We start from the raw sequence: 24,210 nt of genomic DNA, 5'->3' as shown, positions 1-24,210 counted from the left end.
CATATTTTGTGGTTGCAGCCCCAAATGTATGGAATGGGTTGCCTATACATGTTAGGCAGGCTTCTTCGCTGTCTTTTTGTGAAGAAGTTGTTGTGATCTCTTCCAGTGTTTTATGTCTGTTTCACTTGTTCATTTTTTATTGTCCTAATGTACAGCACTTTGGTCAATAATTGTTGTTTTTAAACATGCTTTATGAATAAATTTGGATTGGATTGGATAGCCCACATTGACTGGCAGAAGGACACAAAAGTAAGTGTGTGGAACAAATCATAAACAAAAACAAATCATTTTGCTTGAATCATTCAAAATCATTTTGTTGCACTTCATACCCAATACAACCCCGCAAATGCCATTTTCCCACATCATTTCAGCTCAGGCCTTAGGTGGCTGTAGCTCAGGAGGAAGAAGAGTAGTAAATCGTAAGGTCAGTGGTTGATGGTCAGCTTCGCCAGATCACATGTAAATGGTAAATTGACTGTACTTGAACAGCGCTTGTATTCACACACTCATACAGCACGTCTTAGTCTATGTTTAACTACGTGCTTCCTACTCATTCATACATCGATGGGTGCATCCATAGGCAACATGGGGTTCACTCTTGCCCAAGGACGCTTCAACATGTGGCCCAGAGTCAGGCCCGAAGCACCGACCTGCTGATTGGTGGGCGACATATACATATGTATATATGTACAGTTGTGTTCAAAATTATTCAACCCCCATTACGGTAAAGTGTTTCAGCAAGTTTGACATTTATTTTTTATCTTGTTTATAATCGGATCAAATAAGGACTTGTAAAATAGACAAATGCATCTTAAATTACAACAATATTTTTTGTAATATACCAATAAATGTCCTTTCTGTGATTACCTCACTGACAAAATTATTCAACCCATTAGTCACATACATCCTTAGTACTTAGTACAACACCCTTTGGCAATAATGACGTCCCTCAGACGTGAAACGTATCTTGAAACAAGTTTCTTGCAGCAATCTACAGGTATCTTAGCCCATTCCTCATGGGCAACTCCAGACTCTTCCAGCCCTTCGTTTGCAACCAAGCTCTGGTAGATTTAGAGATATGGTTGGGATTGTTGTCCTGTTGGAAGGACCAACGTCTCCCAAGCTTCAGCTTTGTCACTGACTGCATGACATTTACAGCCAAGATCTCCTGGTAGGTAACTGAATTCATGATGCCTTGCACCCGCTGGAGATTCCCTGTACCTGAAGAAGCGAAACAGCCCCAGAGCAGGACTGACCCCCCACCATGCTTCACAGTAGGTAACGTGTTGTTTTCTTTATAGGCCTCGTTCTTACTCGTCCACACATATCGTTGATCCATAGGCCCAAAGAGTTCCAATTTTGTAACTCAAAACCTTTGTGGCTTGTGCACGTGGTTTTTGGCATACTGGAGTCGACTCTTCTTGTGCTTTGGAGTCAGTGGGGTGGTGCCCCTGGTTGTTCTGGCATTGAGGCCTTCATCTTGCAGTGAGCGCCTTATTGTCTGGGCCAAAACCTGAGTACCTCCCTCTGAAAAGTCCTGTCGCAGTTCCTCAGCTGTCAGCCGGGGATTTTTCTCCACCTTTCGCTTCAATTACCGGACAACATTCACCGACAGCATTGTCTTTCTGCTGCGCCCAGGTAGCGTTTCCACAGTGCCTTTAGATTTAAACTTGCGAATTATGCTTCCCATTGGGTCTCTTGAAATGTTTAATGTCTTAGCTATCTTTTTAAATCCATATCCTTGCTTATGAAGAGAAATGACCTCCTCTCTTGACTTCTTTGACCATTCCCTGAACTTCACCATGTTGCAAAGACACCATTAACTGTCTCGAAGGAGCTGAGTATCACAGCCCTTTTAAATCTGCTTAATTGTTACTTGTTATGGTTCTGTTCACATCCACAGGTGTTTTCAACACCTGATTGAAACCTCTGTTCTTAAGAGTAGTAATCTTTAAGGGGTTGAATAATTTTGTCAGTGAGGAAATCACAAAAAGGACATTTGTTAGTGTATTCGAAAAAGTATCATTGTAATTTTAGTTGCATTTAGCTCATTTATGAGTAAGATTTGTAAGATTTCACTATAAACAAGATGAAGAAAAAGGTTAAATTACCTAAAACCCTTTACCGTAAAGGGGGTTTAATCATTTTGAAAACAACTGTATATCGAGGTGCAGGCTGTGCAAAGAGGCCTCAGAGAACATAATAGTGGGGTGTAAGATGCAGGCAGCCATGGCATACATTGAACGCCATAACATGGTGTCAGCAATAGTGTTCAGGAAAATCTGTGCCGAGTATGGGTTGGAAGCCCCAAAGTCAAAATGGGAGATACCTTCAAAGGTCGTGGAGAATGACAGAGGTAAGATCCAGATCCAGACTGATAAGCAAGTGACGGCTAACCAACTGGGCATTGTGATGGCAGGCAAAATACCGAAAAAGGCAGTAGTGATAGATGTAACAATTCCAAGTGACAGCAACATCGAGAAGAAGGAATACAAAAAAATCTAAAAAATTTCATGGGTTGCAGTAGGAAGATGAAAAGATGTGGGAATTTAATGCAGTTGTGGTACAAGTGGTTATTGAAGCACTTGGGGCCGTGACCACAAAACTAGGAGAGTAGCTCCAACAGATCCCAGGAACAATATCAGAGCTCTCTGTACAGAGGTGGGCAGGAACAGCTACGATACTGCATAGAACCCTCAAGTTCTCAGGCATATGTGTATACATATGTATACATATGTGTTGTGTGTTAAGTTTTTTGTTTTCAGGCAGGATCTAAGTAAGTTTTGAGACTTTAACTGATTTCCCTATGATGTGGTTGATTTGGCTTGTATTCTAATCATGGTGATACATTGTGGCGATGCAGAGTGGCTTTCCAGCTGAGAACGGTTCAGTGAAACAATAGCAGATTAGGTGCAGACTTCCTAAAAGACAGGCAAAAGGAGATCATGGAAAGGTACTTGAAAACTTGACTTGGATATGAAGAGGATATGAGATAAGCTTGGCTGATGTTGAACCACTTGGGAGAATAAACTATCTGGCAACGGGAGGCGAGAAGACTGAGGCTTTTAAACAGTTGATCCCAGATGAGCCACTGGTGAGGACAATAGGCGCATTCCCACTGTAAGAACCTTTTCAGGAACGGGGCCGTTTTTTCCCTCATTCGGACATACAGGAACTAGGGACCACGGCCCTCAGTTCCTGGAACCATTTTAGCTCCTTCTCCTCAGCTGGGTCTGTTCTGGGTTCTATAGGAACACATCTGACGGAGGTGTTTGGTGGTCGGTAGCTCCGCCCCTTGTCATGTTGTCAGGCTGAAATGTTTCCTCATACGACACAAACACAACCTTGGCGTGTTTAATAAGTTAAACCTCCACATGGTCTCCTTTGTCTGCGGCGCTCTGCTTCCTTCCTTCATGAAACCAAGAAGTATGGCCTGCGCTCCATCCTTCGTCTCCTGACTCTCTCTGTGAGCTCTTCCAGCCTCCATGTTAGACGCCCAATGTGATCGTCCATGATTAATATTACCGTCATGCAGACCATGAACACGGTGGCCTCCCCTCTCTCCATGTTAGCTTCTTGGTGGTGTTTTTTCTTCTCTCCTTACTTTTACCGGGTTTTGTTTTGTTCTGTTTTGTTGTTGAATGTGGCGCTAAAGTAACACGTCACTGTCGCAGACGGTTGCGTCGCATCAGCCCCTATCAGGTCCCGACTCATGTGGGAATGCAGACTGAAACAGTTCCTCGTTCTTAGAACTGCATTCTTAGAACTGCGTTCTTAGAACTGCTCTGTCCGAATGTGGCTATTATGGAATCAAGGAACTGTCGGTCGCCAACTTTCTATAGATATTTTAGCTTTTAATGATGGCATATATATTATCAATGGATTCCTTGTAATCTTGTGAATCTAACTGAAAAACTGACCGCCAAAACTACTAATGTAAATATTTATATACTTATAGCTTTAAGGCCATAACGTATAAATAACGAATAACGTATAAGGGAAGTCTGGCCATTTGACGTTTATTATGCTTATTTATTATGCTTTTCTTAATATAGAGGTTAAACTAAGATCATATTTATCATCTTTGTCTTATACCATGGGAAAATATGCGTGAGAACTATTAATCAAGTCAATATGGGGTCCTAGTAAGATGGTTAATACATAGGACCTAGAATTTCATGCTATGCCCCTGATAGTCATTTTATAATAGAACTGATTTACTTTGGGACGGGGGAAGTCCAGTGACAAAATCCAAAGCAAAGTGTGATGAGGGACAACCAGGAATGGAAAGAGGTTGAAGCAGGAGGTTGATGGGAGGCTTTGGCACGATTACAGTCTGCACAAGCCAACACAAAAGAACGGGTATCTGTTGCCAAAAGACTTTTTGAGAAAGGTGAGTATAGTTAACAACGGTATTGCAATTTATATGGGTAGAATGCCCTCACTGTAATACTTGTTTTCTCTTGGTAGTACGTACATAAAGATGATGGGTGGACCATTACCTGGATCGGACTCACGTTGCTGAGCCTGCCTCACCTTGTCTTCAATTTTTGAAGAAAGGACAGCAGCAACACAGAAAAGTCAGCTCAGGCTCCTTCCCCAACAGAGAGGAGACATTTTAGTACCAAGAGCCAGCTTCAGTTGCCGAGGATCAGACCGCCAAGGTCTCCGCCTTCAGCTGCCACCCAGCTCACACTGCACCCGACCGCCTCGGCCGCTCCCACGGGTGGTGAACCCGTTGGAGATGTGCAAAAGTGAGGTATGAAACCCAAAAGGGCTTATATAATTAACCTCATCCATAAGAACAATTATGAAACACCACATTTGTTACAAAGGCAAAAAAATGAGAAACAAATAAATGGAAAAAGGAAAAAAACAACAAAAAAATAAAAATAACCTGGGTAATTATACAGTGAATATAAGAAAAAAAATATATACATACATAAATGAACAATGTAAAATAATAAAAATACAATAAAGTAATGAAAATAGGAAAAAAACAGAGTGGATTAAGACAATTAATAAACAAACAACATAACTATAGATAACTTATTATGTTTGATGGTAAGTAGTTTGACTGACGAGGTACCTTTTAAGAGCCTTTTTAAATTATGTTAAATGGATACAATGGATTCAGATAATCAGGTAACTGATTCCAGAGACGTGGACCTTGATAATGTATTGAAAATTTCCCAAGAGCAGTTTAAAAAAGGCAGTGTGCAGATCGGACGAGTTTGGTGTTTGGTAGTTATGAACTTGGTTATTAGACACAAAGATATGACAGAAACTTGGAGGTAAGAGATTCATTCTTTGCTGGAACACAAATAAGCAGATCTGATACACATTTATATCATAAACATTCAAAATTGCAGGGCCTGAGCTCGCAAGTGGTTCAGAGAATGTAACCATTCTAACAAATTGTTTCTGTAAAGTAACAAGGTGTTTGAGGTTTGTTCTGTAGGTGCTCGCCCATAAGATTGCAATTGGAAAGAAAAGGATATATCAAAGTATAATAGAGAGATATAAGAATCTTTCTAGGTAAAACATATTTGATCCTGCTGATTTTTTTCCAATTTAATTTTTTATCAATGTAGACACCTAAAACTTGACATATTGCACTCTAACAAGAGAATGATTGGATATATAGACATCTTTAACAAGGGGTATTTTTTTCTTCTTCTTTGGTATAATTGACATATAAAGTTTTTTTGATATTGTTATTTTTTTTTAAAACCAAAGATTAACTTTATTGAGTTTGATATTTGTTTGAATAATTAGCTCTTCATAATTTGGATTTGACATAAACATATTCGTATCATCAGCAAAAATGATATAAAAAAACATGTTTACCTGCTCAACCGTGTCTACGCTCACCTGGACAAGCCAGCGAGCACTGTGAGAGTCACGTTCGTTGATTTCTCCAGTGCATTCAACACCATCAGGCCGGCTCTACTGGGTGAGAAACTGACGGCGATGCAGGTGGATGCCCCCATAGTGTCCTGGATTGTGGATTACCTGACTGGCAGACCACAGTACGTGCGCCTGCAGCACTGTGGGTCAGACAAGGTGATCTGCAGCACCGGGGCCCCGCAGGGGACCGTCCTCTCTCCCTTCCTCTTCACCCTGTACACCACGGACTTCAGCTACTGCACAGAGACCTGCCACCTTCAGAAGTTTTCTGACGACTCTGCAGTAGTTGGATGCATCAGTAATGGTGATGAGACGGAGTACAGGGGTGTGGTGGACAACTTTGTCACTTGGTGTGAGCAGAACCATCTGCAGCTCAACGTGGCAAAGACCAAGGAACTGGTGGTGGACTTGAGAAGGAGTAAGGCCCCAGTGACCCCTGTCTCCATCTGTGGGGTCAACGTGGACATGGTGGAGGACTACAAATACCTAGGGGTGCACTTGGACCATAAACTGGACTGGACAAAAAACACAAACGCCCTTTACAGGAAGGGCCAGAGCCGTCTCTATTTTCTGAGGCGGCTGAGGTCCTTCAACATCTGTCGGACAATGCTGCGGATGTTCTATGAGTCTGTGGTTGCCAGTGCCATCCTCTACGCTGTTGCATGCTGGGGCAGCAGACTGAAGGTGAAGGACGCCAACAGACTGAACAAACTAATCCGCAAAGCCAGCCACGTTGTCGGAGAGGAGCTGGACTCTCTGACAGCAGTGTCAGAAGGAAGGATGCTGTCCAGGATCAAATCCATGCTGGACAATCCTGCACATCCTCTTCACAATGTGTTGGTCAGCCAGAGAAGCACCTTCAGCCAGAGACTGATTGCACCACGCTGCACCACAGAGCGCCACAGGAAGTCATTCCTGCCTGTGGCCATCAAACTGTATAATTCCAGTCTCTGACATCACTTCACCATGTGCAATAACCCGGTCATAACAATAATAATTAGCTACTGAGTAGCATTGTAAATACTGTTTATTGTTTATTCTATTTTTGTACATATCGATATTTTTATTCTTATTTTATTTTTATTTTATTTTTTTTCCCTATCTTATTCTTATTAATCTTTATTTTCCTGTAAATAAGAGCACTGCAACAAAAGAATTTCCCGCAAGGGATTAATAAAGTTATTCTGATTCTGATTCTGATATCCCTGTGTCATCAACTGAAGTAGTTAGTGTGTTATCAGTAAGAGTTCTATTTATAGCAGTAATTCTTGTTGGTTTGATAAGAGGGTAAAAGGCAGAGGCATTCAGATGGTCACCAAAAACACAGGATTGGGAGTGCATAAGATTTATATTAAAGTCGCCCATCAGATAACACAATTTCTTCTCTGATGATATTTTAGTCATGGTAGTAATCAAATAATTTATAAATAAATTATTGTTAAGATCTGGGGGCCTATGCAACCAATAATAACTTTGGTCTTCAACACAGCAGTTGTAAGTTCAATAAATATAGCTTCAGATTCCATCCCAAGGGAAGATCAGGGCAAAGAGAGAACTTAAGTTCCTCCTGCAAAAACAAAGATACACCTCCACCAATCCTGTCTGGTCTGAAAAAAGGAATGGGATTATAGCCCTGGATGTTAAATTGGAACATTTTAGCCTTTTACTGTTTCACAAAGAATCTTAAAGTGAATGTATGCAGTTTTGACTTTAATTTCAAAGTTAATCATTTCTTTAAGTGGTTTGGCTTGAATAATGCATACATCTTATTAGAATTCAAAAGGGCTCACAGATATAAAGTCAGATCAATCAGATTAACCACAACAAATCTTCTGAATCAGCCTTTTTAAAGTCCAATCTTTCTAAATGTGAATTGAAGTGAATCCATACGCCTCTCCAATTGAAGAGCAAAAAATATAAAACAATGTTGGCCACAAATCATAATACTTCCACAAGCCATGAGAAAACGAGTCCCTTTTTGTGAAACAATCATTCCATACAAATTCTTATAATTCCCCTTAACGGTCCTATATCCATAGTGGGAGCATGAACAGAAAAAAATTTGAAATAAAAAAGATAAACCACAACTGGTTGGCAAATAGTTAGCCCTTTAATTGCTCCAGTTTATTTAAGACAAACCCATGGATGGATGATTGGACAGATGGAGCAAACTAGATTTGAGGTATACCATGGCAAGTTGTCCACATTTAGTGAGAACTTTATTGATAACATCATGTCTCTGATGCCCTCTTCTGAGCGCAACTAGACAGCTAGGGATTCATACGTGATGGCAAACAAAAGTGGAGAAAGCAGTAGCTGCAGTTCAAACAAACAACATGCTATCGGGTATGAAGGTAATAACCTCACCGGGTGGACAACGTAACAGTCAAGGCCAAACCTGCCTGTAATCTCATAAAAGTACCTTCATTCAGACCTGTCAAAGGTATTTTTGGCATAGGAGAATAGTCTTAGTACTTGGCAAGAGGAAAATATTAATGTAACACCTAATGTTATGGGAAGACTGTGGTCCAGACAGAAATCTTTAGTTCATCCGCAGACCTGTGAGAGAACAAATTTTACTTTGTGCCCCGTCGAGGCAGTTCACCTCATACTCCTATTCTTTATTCTTCTGTGTCATTCATGTATTTATTTATTTGAGGCCTGTTTTGTTATCATAACTTTGGGGTACTTATTACATTGTTGTTATTGTTATTTGTTCATTGTTCAAAAGCTACATTTTAAAATCACAAAAAAAAAAAGAAAAAAGAACTTCCCACAAGAGGTTTTGACCTCCAGCTGATGGGAAAGCATTTCGAATGAAGAGTTTATCATTTAAGTGGCACTGATGTGGTTGCAGACCAAAACTACCATAAGCTTCGAATCCCTCTGAGCATAAGCAAATCATTCATTAAATCTTGTGTTTGGTATGGAAAAACATTATAACAAGCACATCAAACATGCAGACATTATTCTTTTTTGTTATTTACCTACGAGGTGTCTTCCAGTGAAATCAGTTCATGAATCAGTAGATATAGTCGATTAAATTGGAATCTGTCAACCTCCCACAGACAAACAGGGGTTGGAAAAACAATTTTGTTGCATTGAAATGTTCCACCTGGAAACTCAAGTCAATTTAGTCAGTGTGCACGTGTGTGTGGTGTGTTGTTCAGTTGATGGTTCACCCTTGATTTGCTCTCTGTGTGTGGCCTGTGTAAAATTGAAAGCAGCCTCTGTTACCTTTGACCCCGAGCAGCAGCTTCAGTCTAACCAGATGTTGGCCCTTTTTTCCTTTGTTTTTTTTAGATTAACATTTTATCATTTTACTTTTAGACAGCAAATGGTAAATTTGATGGAAAATCAACACAACTTATGAACAAAACAAATCATGATTCACTGGGTCGCTAATCATAGTAAAAATCAACCAAAAAATGCTGAAATATATTCCAGTGATGTGGTTTGGGGTTGGTCTCGAGAGAATTAGAGTAAAGTTGAAGCACAGATAAAGAAAGAAACTATTTAATATAAATATAACTAAGTAATTAATTTTGTCATTTAAAGAAGTTTTATATTTAAAACTGCTTAAAGGCTCTGACTTCCTGTATTATTGTTTGTGTTGTCATTTATGGTTATATTTATCTTCTTATTTCTTATCTTGTTTTTTTCTTCACAACAGAAAGATTTAGGTATGCCTGTTTCCTTTGCTTTGCTTTAATGCTGGCTTTTGTCAACGTTTGTCTGGTCATATTGTGTTTGTGATCTTTTCTTCAACCAACTATTTTGTTGGTTGTTTTGCATATATTTGTTGTTAATAATAATATTAACAATTAATAATAATTTTGTACATTTTAGTTTTTCATAAACATCCAGATGATGAACAAAAACTAAAAAAAAAAAAAACATTTTTGCCTTCGAAGAGGAGCACTAGGTGAGTTTATTATCAAATACACAAATGCACAGACTCCAGGAATCTCTGCCATGACTACTGTAATTGTTGCCTGGTAACAGATTGGTTTCCTTTGTTATCATGTTTACTAGAAATGTTTGTGGTAAATAAGGACAAAAGGTAGTTAGGGGAGTAGAAGAGACTGAAGGGGTAATGGACAAGAAGAAGGATGTGATCAAACAGAGAGCAAATGACGAGTGAGCCAATGTCATGAGGTGAGCTTGGGGGGAAAGTGACCTGCAGCTAAAATCTATCATTATCTAAAAAAGCTGGCCGGTCATCCCCTTTCCTGACTCTGAGGAGTCATTCTCCCTCTAATTTTTCCAAGGAGCAAGCATTTGCCAACCAGTTTGTGATAATTACTACTTTGAAATGTCAGCACACCAAAAGGTGAATTGGGCGCCATTCTGGGGCAGTGTGCCACTATCTAGCATGCTAATAGCTAAACAACATAAGTCCGTCAAATGAAGCAAGGGCTGCTACTTCTAATCACTGGCTGTTAACTGTTAGTTTGAGGTGATGGCTCACTGTATGACTTGAAATATAGCTACATTTAGATAATAACTCACAGTTGAGTGCATGTTAAGGTCTTTTGAGACAGTAATAAGCAGCGGTGATTACAAATTCAATTGTAAGAGGTTTTTCTTGGGCAGTTTGTGAGATTTTAGCAAATATAAGGCTTTGCAGATTTGGAGTTAGAAACACCATTTCACCAAAACACATGAAAGGAACTTTAAGAAAGTAGCCAAGGCTTAGATTAAAAATGTCTGCACTTGACCTTGGGCTGCACGACGGTGTGGTCGTTAGCACCGATGTTCACAAAAAGAGGGTTCTTGGTTCAAATCCTGCCTGGAGCTTTTCTGTGTGGAGTTTGCATGTTCTCCCCGTGTATGCGTGGGTTCTCTCCGGGTACTCTGGCTTCTTCCCAGCCCAAAAACATGCATGTTAGGTTAATTGACTCTAAATTGTCCCTAGGCGGGAGTGTAAGTGTCAGACAGTGAGTCAGGTGGATGCATTACTGCAGGTTTTATATTCGTTTTCTATTGTGTGCCATATTTTAACTGCATGTTTTGTCTAATTAATTTTTAGGTATGTTTTAGATTTATTTATTATTGGTTTGGTTATTTCCTTTTAATTAAGTTTAACTGCATGTGTTGGAATGGCCCTTTTATGATTTTTAGGCAGTAATGCATCCTCTGACCGAGGGCTGCACCAGCCTATCGGCTGCTGCAGCGGCCCCACCCTAATTGACACGTAGCCGGAAGTGGGTGGCACTCTTCCCTTCAAGAAGGATGCAAGGAGGAAAGCGAGAAGGAGCAGGGCAGGAAAGAGCGCAGCGACGCAGTGGAGCAGAGAGAGCCGTCCCGAGAAGTGTATCAGAAGGTCTGGACGCAAAGTGGCAGGAGCAGGAGTTTCTGCCACAAAGTCGTGAGTGGTTTACCGATACACTTTTAGCTGTAGCCTGAAGATCCATGGAACAGAGATAGTCGATCCTGTGTTGTTGAGCAGACTGCTGGCCATCTTTTATGTTTTAGGTCCATGCAACGCCAGCGGAGGCTCCCAGCGAAGTAACGGCCGTGTGACGGATGGGGGCCGCCTTGGGTTCCAGGTCCACGGTGACGCCAGCGGGAGCTTCCAGCAAGGTGGAGGCCGTGTGGCAGATGGGAGCAGAACTGTGGTGTCGCCAGGGGACGCTTCACGCGAAGTGGAGGCCGTGCGATGAACTGGAGGAACATGGAAGATCTTCAGGCTACTTGGAGTGGAGGACTGCTCGCGGTGGCTAACTGGCGGAGCACAGGACTGGAGCGTGGCCGTGAGATTGGAGTGCCCTAGTTTTTAGATTGATTGACTTTGAAAAGGAGCCCTTCCCCTTTTTAAGAACAGACATTTTCTAAATTATTTTACTCTTTTTTTATTCTTTTTTTACATCACGTAATGAATTGTTGTCATATAAAATTGGTGTGCGGGTAATTAACACATTGACTCCCAAGTCACGTAAAACTACGTTTTTACTGCCCATGCGTTGGCTCCCACATGGTAAAAATACGTTTTTACGTTTTTTTTTTATGGATTCTGAATCTATACATTCTAATGCACATTCTGTGTGAATTTTGTAATTATGTGATGAACTGACATAGATGGCAGTCAAAAACTGGTGTCATCATCTGGACATTTTGATCATTACGCCAATGGCTTTGCGTCAACTCAAGAACAATTTTGATAACGCTGCATTGGTTGTTGTGCATTTCCGCATTTTGTCCAATCGCACGTGTCGGTTTCCAGAGGGCGACGGTAAAGTAACATAAACAAACAACAAGAAGGAGAAGAAGACACGCGACAAGTCTAAGGAGGCGGTCTTATGAACAGGTTAGCTTTGCAACATGCGACACGACGCAAATCCTCTGACCCGGATATGTATCTAAAGTGCGACAGGCTGAAAGAGCGCATGTTTCATAAAAGCCCCGATATCTCAGTTTGTTGTTGATTTTGGTGGATACCCGCCTTGGTTTAGCTAAGGATAGCTCGCTAATGGCGGCACCTAGAGACACGCAGTTTTGACCCACAAAGAGTTTAAAGTCTCAGCTTTCAAACGAGCCATAACATGTTTCAGTGGCCCTATCACATAATATGCTGTGACTGTACAAAAAACGTCAAAAAATGGTTTAGAACGCTGGGATTCTACGACATAATTCTGTAAAAACCGCCGGTATTCAATGTGTTAAGTGCTGCTCGCCCTTGTAGTCAAGAACCTGGTACTATAGAGTTGGTTGGAGCTGTGAGAGAGCGACACCACCTCTGTATATCACATAAGGATGTGGATGGTTGTTTGTCTTGTTGTGTGGCCCTCCGATCGACTGGCGACCTGTCCAGCGTGTACCCCGCCTCTCACACAATGACACCTGGCATAGGCTCCAGCCGCTCGCGACCCTGAGTTGGATTAAGCGGGCATAGAAAATTGATAGTTGGATGGAACTTGACCTGGATGAGGAGTCAGGCCAACAAGCCTCAGGCTCGACTACAGAAGCAAGCGTGAGAACGCCCAACAAGCAAATAGTAGCGATGGGCTAAAGGCTATGTCATCACTCCACTCAGACAATTGTCAAGTTGGAGATCTGCAACAAGATCGAGACAGATATTTCATAGGTAACTACCACCTTTAGAGGGGAGATAGCAGAGCTGAAAGCTGAATATAACACAACAGTATCGATGCTTAAAGGCCAAATGGGCAGATTTAGAAGAACAGATATGAAAACTAGATGCAGAGAAGTACAATAAAAATTCAGTCTCCAAATATCAGCACAATACAGTACTCTGAAAAAAATTCTCAGAGTTCTGTAGAAATTACAGGGGGAGATGTGATTAACAATTAACGATATGATTCACTTCCTAAAAATGGAAAATAGACCAGATGAGAAGAAGATAAGAAGTTTGCCAATATAATAAAAATGCCAGTATAAAAAAATACTGTAGATTTGTATATAGCGAATGTTTATTCACTATTTTTATTTTATTTTATTTTATTTTTTTATATTTATTTTATTCTATTCTATTTGCTTGTTTTTACTTTAATTGTTTTCATATATTTTAGTGTATGCTACTGCATGAATAAAGTATCTATCTATCTATCTATCTATCTATCTATCTATCTATCTATCTATCTATTTACCCAATTCCTAGGATGCACAAGACATCCTTGGAAATTGTTGCTACCGACACTGAATGAGGCTTCCATAAAGCTTATGCCAAAAAAGGGGATGAACTTAGAACAGGTGTGCTCATATAGACAAGAGTCGCTATTAAAATCCAATCTGAAAATCTTGGCTTAAACTCTAGCTTTAAGACTCGGTCCTCTTGTAACTAAGCTAATACATCCCGATCAACACAGGTTTATTCAAAACAGGTACTTGTTTAATGATGTTCCTAATTTTGTAGTATTACTAAGGTAAAAGAAGGTAGTTTTAGAAACCTGTTTCATTTGTAAGTTAAAGGACAGATCCTGGTGAAATGAAACTCCAAGGTTCCTCACTGTCATACAAGAAGCCATGGAAATGCCATGCCTGAAGCGCTCAGGTCCAAAGAAAAGAACTTCAGTTTTCTCTGAGTACATATGCAGAAAATTCAAAGTCTTCCAGGTCTTTGAGACATTCTTGGCATTTAACCAACTGATTTTGTTTCGTCTGGCTTCATAGATAAGTGTGCATACATGCCTCATGATGACACAGTTGATCATGGCAACTTCTTTGAAATTATTGTGTTGCTTTCAAAATATGATGTTTGCCTCAAGGAACACCTCACTATTTGCATAGAAAAGAGTAAAACAATACACCAGTCTGGATCCTGAGGTGGTAGAGGTTCTCTAGTTACTTTCCTGTCCTAAGCTGCTATCAACAACATCATTACAACCATCCAACACATAATGAAGACCACCATCACAAGTCAGGTCCAGGAATCTGGTGTGTTCTCTGTCCAGATGGATACCACACAGGACATCACAGCCCAAGATCAGTGCTCTGTCGTCATAAGATATGTCACAGACATTGTTCAGGAGAGACTTGTTGCTCTAATTAAATGTGAGTCATCCACTGGACAGTACTTTGTCAAAGTTGTGAGTGAGGTGCTGGCAAACACGAACCTGGATATGAAGCAGTGCATTGGAAACTCAACAGATGGGGCCTCCAACATGCGGGGCCAATATAAGGGCTTCTCCACACTCCACACAAAATCCATGTGTGGTGTTATTCACACATCCTCAACCTTGTTTTAGCAGACACAACACTGTCTGTCTTAGAAAGTGGCTCTCTTTTTTCTCTCATCAATGATATTGCTGTTTTTATCAGAGAGTCCTACCACAGGATGTCTATTTTGGAGAAGGAGAAGAAGGACCCTAAACACAGACGTCTTGCTCCAATTGGAGAGACACGCTGGTGGGCAAAAGACAAAGCTTTGACCAAGGCATTCGGAGCTTTTGGAAAGCCAAATCGAGCCCTGTATGTTGATGTCCTTCACACTCTTTCAGCCATTCAAGATGGACAGAACATTAACACCACTACTAAGGTCAATGCGCGTGGCTTCATTGCACAGTTGCTGAAGTATGAAACAGTGCTCACAGCTCAGCTCTTCCTCCAAGTTTTTCAGATTACCTCACCAGTCTCAAAATACCTACAGACAAGTGGCATGGACATCCTGACAGCTCATCAGATGATTGTGTCAGCAGAAACCCAGCTGAAAGGAAAGGCCAGAGACTTTCATAAAGTGAGAACAGCGCCCGACGCATTCGTCCAGTGGGCCAACAATAAGCTACTTGAAGAGAACGAAGAAACAGAACTGCAGGTTGAGACTGCTCTGCCACCAAAATGGAGTCGAAAAAAGAAATCCATGCCTGGAGAGATGTGTCTGAGACTGTGTCTGACACAGAAGCATTGTACAGAATCAATGTCCACAATCGCATCATGGATACAGTCATTAGCCCCTTTCACACTGACGAATAAACCGCGTTTAATCCACGAATTTAGCGTGTCCGCTGTTGCGTTCACACTGCCGACCCGGGCTGCCGCGTCAACTCGACTCGCCTTTCGACCCGCGTCGGACCCTAGTGTTTTTGCCGAGCCGAGTTTGGTGTGAACGCAATCGACGCGGGTCGGACGTGGGCGTGGCGTGACGTGAGGAGTTTAAAAGACAGAATGGACAGCTGATTCAGAACAACAGCGACAACAGCGTTTCACTCTGTTTTAGCCTACATCAAGCTCGAGACATTTTTTAATATGGCCAACTGGGGAGACAAGGAGGTCCGCGAGCTCCTCAGCCTCCGAGCAGAGGACGTTATTTACCGCCACATTTCGGGGACTATAGTGCTCTTGTATTCTCCGCATATGTTTTTCGGCGGCATCCCACGTTGTAACCATCCACACCACGTAAAATAACATCTCCATGAACTGCATATACAATTGCAAAAACGAGTCCTCAAGGTGTATTTAACCCTACCTCCGACGCATGGCTTGTGCCTGCGTCATTGTACACGCCCAGCATTTTATGTGTTTCGTGTGACGCTCTGCCACTAGGCAACGCCCCCTGAACTCGGCTTCAGGCGACACGGGTCACTTCACACGCCAAGCGTTCACATTGCTCGACGTGGGTCGAAGGTGCAATTTGGACCCGCTAAGGTAGCGGGTCGCAGTGTGAAAGGGGCTATTGATAGGATGCACCAATGATTCCTCAAAAATGGAACCTTGGCTCTTCTAGACCCAAAAAACTTGGCCAGGTTAAATCATATTCAAGTGGTTTGGCAGAGACTGCACTCAAAGATCTGAGCAAATGTTTGCTACCATTTGATGACAGGGCAATGGTCAGCAATTTACAGAGTGAACTCCTCAGTCTGGCAGGACAGTGGGATAAATTGAAGGCCTCAATATTTAACCCTCATAGGGTCTTTGGGTCTGTGGGACCCATTTTCAGTTTTCAGCTTAATAAAAATTATACAAATAATAATTTTTTAAAACTCATTTTCTGTGAGGAACATAAATCAGAAAAAAATTTCAAAGGATTGAGGGGGAAGATGATGGTGCCACATCCTCCCAAATTACAGAACCACCATCTGCAGAGCCTGAGGTAAGTGTTTGACGCTGTTGCAGTATAATAATTCATGTTTCTGAGAGAGAGAAGTGTTAGTAAAGATTCGTGTCTTTTCATTATTCTAGATGGCTGGCAACAACAAAAAGAAGCGCTGTGAAGTGTGTGGACCCAAGAAGGACAGAAAAACACAATATACATGCACCCAGTGCAAGAAGTACATATGCAATACACACACAGTGAAACTCTGCCCCTCATGTGTGGTATAGTCTGGTATGAAAATAGCCGTGTTCAATGGGGCTAATGTGTTGTTCAGACAGATGTTGTGTAAACTGACCTGACTAGGTTGAATATCTAATGAAATTCAAATAAATAATACTTGCTTCTTTCGTACATTTGTTGATTACTTTCCAGTTCTAACTGTTTTATGATGCATTTCCTTATTTTGTTACATTTTAATAAGAAAATGAACAAAAACGAGTGGCATTTTTATTCATAAATTTAATTTAACAAAGGTAAAAGGAAAAAAATTAACATATGTGTTGTTTATAATACTTGCAATTGGGATGGAGTAAACATCTGCAGAGTATTTTAACAAAAAAAGGTTTGATTATGTGCAATTAAAAGCCCCAAAATGCAATGGGTCCACCAGACCCAGCAGGACTCCCTGTATAACAAAAAGACGAGGACCCTATGAAGGTTAAGGAATACACAACCAAGACAGCAAAAGAGGTTGGGTCAGAGGACGCTGAAGATGAGGTGGAGGTGGTCAACACAAAGTGCTCATCTTGCAAGGCCCACTGCCCATCGTGTTGCTACCGTATGCTGAGGAAGTACAACCTCCTGACAGATGTAGACCACATATCGGCCTTGCCTACAAGTTCCTGCTTACTCTATCGGTCACACAGGTAGCATGTGAGCGCAGCTTTTCAACACTGAAATTCATTATGGACAGGCTCAGGAGCACTCTCTCTCAGCAGAACCTAGAGGCATCTATGCTCATGACCACTCAGCAAGTTGCTCTGAAGATGCTGCATAGCGAGAACATCATAGATGTTGTTGCAGAGTAAAGTTTGCTGCTGCAGAAATTGCTGCTTCACTAAAGTGATGATATAATAATTATTATATTATGATCATTATTAGTGTTCACCAGTCTTCACACTATTAAGTAACTATTCCAGACTATTCTAAGTAACTATGAAAACTATTACATATTAATTCTAATCAAGGCCTCAAATGAATTTGACTCATGGACTCATGTTTTTAGTTATCATGTTTTAAGTTACATTTTTGTGTTTCATGTCTTGATTTTGAGTTTTTGGTTTTTCCATTAGTTCATTCACGGTACCTGTTTATTCCCCACCAGCTGCACCTTGTCCCCAATCACTCACTCCCTATTTAGTCTCTTGTCTCCCCTGTCTGTTCGTCGGTGCTTTGTTTGTTTCTCCCCTTTCATGACCTGTCCTGACCAAGCTAAGTATTTATTTATTAATCCATGCCATGTTTTGTATTCCCAGTATTTTTCCACAATTGAGTTTTTTGATATCCGGTTCAGCCGCGCTTTTCGTTTGTACTTTGCTTTTTGATCCCTTGAATCCTGTGAATAAATCCAGTTTTCTTTTGAAAAGTCCGCATCCGTGTCCTACCTTCCCTACCTTCACCTCTTTCCTAACCCCAACCTGACAGAAATGATGTGTCATTATCTCTTCAATAATGTTTACCTGCATATTTTTTTGTCTCCCACATATATGTGAACATATTTGTTCCACCTCCATCATCCACCTCCATCATCTGCCTGTCTGTATGCCACCAGAGGCACTCTGGACTGCCACCTCAATACATACACCTCCCGTCTGTTCCGGAGTATATCAACAATGAGATCACAACCCACTAACAGATCAAAAACATTTCCAATCAGAAGCCTTGGGTGAGTCAACAGCTTAAGATTTGTAACACTATTCTGAGGTGTCATGCGGCAGACGCCTATAGCCTAGCAAACCTCAAAAAGTGCACCTGAAGCACCAAACATAGGCACAGACCTCTGATCAAGGAGCACTTTAAAAACTCTGACTACCAATAAATGTGGCAAGTTGCATGGGCCATCGCAGATTACAGAAGAGAGAACACAACCCCCCCAATCACTGACACCTCCCTCCCTGATGGGCTTTGCAACTTTACAAAACAAAACAACAGCCACCAAAACCACCTCTGATGACCATGCTATCAAACTCACTGCCTCGCCTGTACAATCTATTTTGATTGGGGTGAACATACGGAAAGCCGGTAGCCCTGACGACATACATGTGCTTTGGGTATGCTCTGAAAAACTCTCTTGTCTTCATTGAGATATTAAACCCATCAAGAAGTCTAATTTTGGGTGCCTTACTTTCTATCCTGTAGCATCTTGCTCCAATTGTCACCATTTTGTTGGCTAGCAAAGGACATCGGGCTGGGCGATATGACAAATAGTATTGTCACTATTTTATTTTCTACATTTATCAATCTCAGTCTTGATTATGATATAAAGTTTATTAATACTGTCAATTTTAAAAGTATACTAATAATAACTGCAACATAAAACAAATACAGTTAAACTTTAGAATAGTTTATCATCTAAAGTTAAGTGACAACATGTTAACACTCATCTGTGCAATGGATATTGGATAAAACACATAGAACAGGAATCTGCCCGATGTCTGTCCTGATGAGGTGTGATGTCGAACAGGCGAAAGCAGGAAACAACAACACTCCGCCCAAGCCTTCCGGGGAACTTGCTCAGCTCATCGTAAAACTCAGAAACCAACACAACAGCACATCCAGCATGATCATGAAAAGCATTTTCTCGAATGCCTGAGTTTGTTGTTGTTGTTGTTATTGTTGTTGTTGTTGTTGAAGGGGTCAACCGGAAGTGGCTCTATTAGCAATAGTTGAAATGGGTATAGCGCCACCTATCGTATCGGAGTATGACATGCTTTGTCCCTCTAATTCGATTGATTCACCTCCATATATCCAAGGATAATTACCCTTGGTCAAATAAGGAGCAACTCATTGTAATTGTAATTTAGCCAATAATCCGATCCTTTCAGTGCCGTGTAACCCCACTGATAGAGAATGGCAAAAACCTATTTTAGAAAGGTATTTATTGTCTTCTGTTTCAATTTCAATCCAAAAATTCTTACCAACTTGACTTCAAGAACTCTGCTTCAGGTCATCCCTCTGTAACTGGATATATGATTTTCTGATCAATAAACCCCAATTTGTGAAGTTAAAGAATTTCACCTCATCCACACTAACTCTGAACACTGGTGTACATACAAGAGCAGGGTTTCCGCTACATTCATTTCACTGCGGCGGGCCGCCGCACCTTCGTCGTTGCCCGCCGCACCTCGGGATAAATTCGGAACCCAGTTTTATTGTGTAATTTTCCACATCAAAGCATTCGTCTGCCTTTCCCGCGCTTGATCAGCGTTCCCTCGCCCCGCCCTCTCTCATTTATGACACTGGCTCTCTGACTGGATAACGGTATGAGAGGTGACTTTTTGGAGCCCTGTTTTAATGTGCAAGTTGCCATAGTAACTAGCAAAGCATTCGTCTGCCTTTCCCGCGCTTCTCTCATCTGACACCGGCCGGCTCTCTAACTGGATAACGGGATCAGAGGCATAGGCGCCGTCTGCGTGGGTGCTTCGGAGCCCGGGCACCCACGGGGATTAATGAGCACCCACAGAAAAATCCGAGCATTGAAGTGACACAATCAACCATTATATAGTATAGCTCGTCAGGTGTCTGGAAGCTGCGCGCCGGCGCAATTGTGTTTTCCAACCGGCGGGGAATTTTTCTTGGTTGGGGCAAAACCGGGCTTTCCAAAGCCATGTCATTTGCTGCTGCTGTAGTGTTTTCCCAAAATTCACAGAATCCTTCCCGAATAGCCTTCAGATCGCCTCTCAGTGTGCCAATCATTTCTCTTGCGCTCTGTGTGTGTAGCTGGCGCTTTTGCAGAGCGGCGTTGACCGCCTCCACGCGAGAGAAGAAAGTGAGCATGAGCCGCAAAGAAAAAAAGTTCCAAGCTTCTGCAAGTGCACGAGCAGGCCACTGGCTTTCCCCCCCGCATCACCTTTTTCTTTTGCGCTCAAGTCCTCTAGAAAGTCCATCAAAGGACTGTAGTTTGCAGCAATGGATTGTAAAGAGGCCGCCTTCACAGTCCAGCGAGTGGGGCAGAGAGGTCTCAGCGATGGTGCGTCTGTACCCTGAAACTCCTTGAACCAAGCGAGTCGTTTTGGTGAATTTCTGATCAGTGTGATCAACTCGCGGCTGAGGGACATGAAGTTTCTACATGCAGGGATGCTTTGGGCGACGTCATGTACCATTAAATTCAGCAAATGTTCGGTGCAATGCACATACTGCGCCCGGGGCTCCTGCTCCAGCACGCGTGCATTTTAAGAAGACGTACTATGTATGACCAATAAAGAAGTATAAAAATCTGAGTGGATGCGGTCTCTAAGTCATGAGTACAAGTTTCAGTACTAGTTTCAGTTTGTATAAATATATTTTCAGTTCAATTCAGTGCATGTTGTGATGATGTCATCGGTTTTTAAGTCGCTTTGTAGAAAAGCGTTTGCCAACTGTAATGTAGGCCTAATTCCATTATCAATTTCAATTCAAATAAAAGCTATTTTATTGTAAAATATTGATGTGACATCCGCAGGGAAAATGAATAGGATACATTTATTACACCTATAAATAAAGTGACCAACTCATGAAACGGTTATATTATTGGAAAGAAAGGTTTTATCAGAAGGCCTTAGAGCTGTTCTTCCAGAAACCCAGGAGAATAAAATGCTCTGAGCCAGCCTGCCAGATGTGCCATTGATCTGTCTCTCTCTCGTGTCTGTTCGTGACAAACTTATTTTATCCATTAGCAAATGTTTAATTTAATATAATTTAACAACATTTTGTGTTATCATTAGGCACACAGTCAGTTTATCTGAAAAAGGAACAATAAAAAGATTCATTTTAAAGAAAGAAGATGATACTTTTTGTAACACAACACTGTTTTACGTTATGGGCATTTCTGAGTGACAGTTGTAAATAAAGAGAATAACTGGAAACATGTGTAATTGTGTTATATCGTGATATCAGCGTGATATAAATTATTGGTTCCCAACCTGGGGGTCGGGGCCCCCAGGGGGTCTCCATGGTTGGCGGGGTCCTGCCACCGCACTTTCAAGGAAATCCTGCAGGAAACACTGAAGAGCGTGTACTCTGCCCACTTCTGTACTCTATTCATCCATAACTAGCTTCAAGATGAGTAATTCCAAGTCCACATACTAGTTTAAAACTGAAGGAGCCTATCGATTGAGGTGAAACGTCGAGTCAGAGGGGAAACATCAAATGAGAGGTCAAACTTTAACATATCTGGTCAGATGACATAAAAGGCAGAAAAACGTCTGCCTTTTTCTTAGAATACAAAAAAAATGCCTGCTTGTTTTCCCAGATCTTACACAACTTCTACCACTGCACTGTGGAGAATATCATTGTATCAAACTTCAGGATGTGAACTGCATCCATACCTGACAGGAAAGCCCTGCAACAAGTGGAAAACATAGCTAAACGTATCATTGGTGTTTTAGTATCTGCCTTCACTGACATTCGGTTTTGACAGTGTCTATGACAGTCACACAAAATCATCAAGGGCCCAACACAGCCTAACAGTAGATTATTTTTTCTGTCTTCCCTTCAGAGAGACATGACAGGAACCTTAGGTCCCGCACCAGCAGGCTTAGAAAAAATGTTTCTACCACAATATCGTACCTTTTTTTAAGGTTTTTTTGTCTACTAGGGACTTTTATTCGACAGTAGGTGAACAGAAAAGGAGTCAGAGAGATTGGAGAAGACACGCAGCAAAAGAACCCAGGCCAGAACTCAAACCCGGGCCAGCTTCATGAGGAACACTCACCTGCTGCAGCCATAGAAGTCTTCACCTTCTTCTACCATGGCTCTTACCTGCTCTAGCCTGTCACTGCCTACCTCAGATCTAAGTGTCCTCCGTCCCATCCCACCCAATATACAAACACATGGACTGTGACAACCTTGGTTCTCAAAGTGTTCCACGTGTTCAAACTTTTGCACAATATTTATCATCTATTTATTTGCTGTAAATATGGCTTGAACATCACTTTATCTAGTATTTGCACCAATGTTTAGATGGAAAGTGTATTTTGTCATTCTTGTATTTTTTATTTTGTTATTTATCTGTGCAGTGACAATAAAGCTGAATCTAATCCATCCATCCATCCATTTTCTATACCCGCTGAATCCGTTGGTCGGGCGAGAGGTCATCGGGCGAGAGGCGGGGTAAATCCTAGACAGGTCGCCAGTCCATCACAGGACGAATCTAATCTAATCTAATGTAAAAGAAACTAAGAAAGGAGACCAACAGGGGTGTTACAAAATCTGGTGTGGGAGCATGACAGCAGATGTAATCAAACTTAGTATAATCATACCTTGATAAACATGCAGCTGTCTGCACAAGGCTAAACAAAAGTTCAATTCACAGTACATTACAGGTGTTCTCCTCCGGCGTTTTGCTTTCCAAAGTTATCTAGTCCATTCTTCAGATTCAGCTCGCAGGGCTTACTTTGTTTTCACTTGTAAGTAGTTCTCTCTGGAAAACTTTTGATTTCAAATGCCACCGTTCCAAGGTCTGTGTCTTCTGCACGAGTGCGCACCCACAGGATGTTCAGTCAAACCTTCCTAAGTAACATTCAGTGTGAACCAAGTCAACAGAAAGAATAGATGTTGTCCTTTTTATGAATGTGAGTAATTTGTGAGTTTGTTCAAATGTGTGTGTGTGTGTGATGTGTGAATTGAAAGACAGCTTTGACCAGATGGGCTCTGTAGATCAGGTTACCTGTTTCTAACACAGCATCTGTCCACCCTGTCAAACAGAGAGAGGTGGAGTTAAAGGGCATGGAGTGATCGAGAAAAATCCCTGAAGAACAATTAACAAATGAGTGGGGGAAATAGGTCAAAAGGGTTGGTTTAATCTTTTATACTCTGGCATACTGTCTCATGCCAACATCAGCATGCCAACATTCTCAAAGTGATGTACCAACATGCTGCCGATTAACAATAAGTTCAATGCCAGGTGTTTACATGTACTGTTGGAAAAACAATCTTTGTGAAATTTACTGTGTGGAGAGGCACTAAGGAATTTCACATCATTTAAGATTTCTCTTCAACTCTTGTAAATTTACAAGCATAAATGTTACGCAGAAATTCAAGATTTGACATGTGCCATTCCACATCCGCCAGAAAGTTGAGGACGAGCTCCGGAAACCAGAGATGGATGACATCATTGAGGAAATCACTGGCCCGATGCCAGGGGTCTCACCTATTGTTGCAGCTCCCAAACCTAAAGACCCACATAAAGTACGATTCTATGTCGACATGCGCCAAGCTAATACAGCCATTGAAAGAGAACGTCACATCACTCCCACCATAGATGATGTAGTACATGAGTTAAATGAAGAAACCGTGTTTTCCAAGTTGGATCTGAGAGCTGGATACCACCAGCTAGAGCTTCATCCAGACAGCAGGTACATCAATACAATCACAACTCACTTTGGATTGAGGCACTACAAACAACTGAGTTTTGGTGTGTCCTCTGCTGCTGAGGTGTTCCAGAATGCCACATGCCAAACACTACAAGGTCTCTCGGGTGTGAAGAACCTCAGTGACGACATAATTGTTTACGGTGCCTCCCAGACTGATCACGACAACAACCTCCTAGA

The sequence above is a fragment of the Odontesthes bonariensis genome, chromosome 17 (genome assembly GCF_027942865.1).
Source record: "Odontesthes bonariensis isolate fOdoBon6 chromosome 17, fOdoBon6.hap1, whole genome shotgun sequence".
NCBI lineage: Eukaryota > Metazoa > Chordata > Actinopteri > Atheriniformes > Atherinopsidae > Odontesthes > Odontesthes bonariensis.
The sequence above is the reverse complement of the archived record's forward strand: the minus strand, read 5'-3'. Positions refer to the sequence as shown.